Consider the following 819-nt stretch of genomic DNA (forward strand, 5'->3'; position numbering starts at 1 on the left):
GTGCAAAGGTATACTGCAAGCAAGGGTTGACGTTAGGCATACATAAGGAAAATGGCAGATGCAGGTGTGACTGGGCGTGAGACAGGTCAGTTGCCTGATCGGAGTTTGGATGAATAGCAATCAGTTTATGTATGGTAAGATAACACAATGGGAGTGGCGCGTTTAAATGCAGGAGTGGAGGAGTGCAACAGGCAAAAGTAAAACAGTAATTCACATTGGGCAGGATGCGAAGCAGTAAGTTAACACAATGCAAGTGGCATGTATACATCCAGGAGTGGAGGAATGCAACAGGCAGGAGTGAAACAGTAATTCAAATTGGGCAGGATGCGAAACAGTAGATTTAGTGACAGGTAGGTGGTAGTGTACATGGTGCACTTATGAGGACAATATATTTGGCTAGGACACAGTAAATCAGAAAGGCGATTGTTCAGAAGTGCACAGGCCCCAGGCAGAGCACAGTCTGATATTAGCATTGGGCAGGGGCAGAAATTATGAATGTGCATCGCTTCTCGGCCTTTTGGCTAAGATCAAGTGTAGTACCCGTTTGGGAATTATTGTGGGATCTCTATGAGTTCCTGAAGTTGTGTTGCAGTTTACCCAGGGTTTGCCTGGGCCCAGTAGTTGGGCACCGTTGTTTCGGTGGCCCCAGGAAGGAAGATGAAAGAGAAAATAAAAAAAATTAAAAAATTATAAATGGGCACACCACAAGGCAAATTGGGTATACTGTCAGGCAAAATCAGAAATCAGAAACAGATATTTGTATTAGGCAGAATCAGCAGGAGGAAGTAAGTGCAACACGCGTCAGATGCAGCATTAACA

General features: G+C 44.6%; 1 pseudogene; it reads left to right on the forward strand.

Annotated features, from left to right (window-relative positions):
* The first annotated feature begins 501 nt into the window (after window positions 1-501).
* On the forward strand, window positions 502-568 carry LOC138474957 (U2 spliceosomal RNA; annotated as a pseudogene).
* Window positions 569-819: the final 251 nt, after the last annotated feature.

Source organism: Ambystoma mexicanum, chromosome 8 (assembly GCF_040938575.1).
Source record: "Ambystoma mexicanum isolate Mex_15411 chromosome 8, UKY_AmexF1_1, whole genome shotgun sequence".
In the NCBI taxonomy this organism is placed as follows: domain Eukaryota; kingdom Metazoa; phylum Chordata; class Amphibia; order Caudata; family Ambystomatidae; genus Ambystoma; species Ambystoma mexicanum.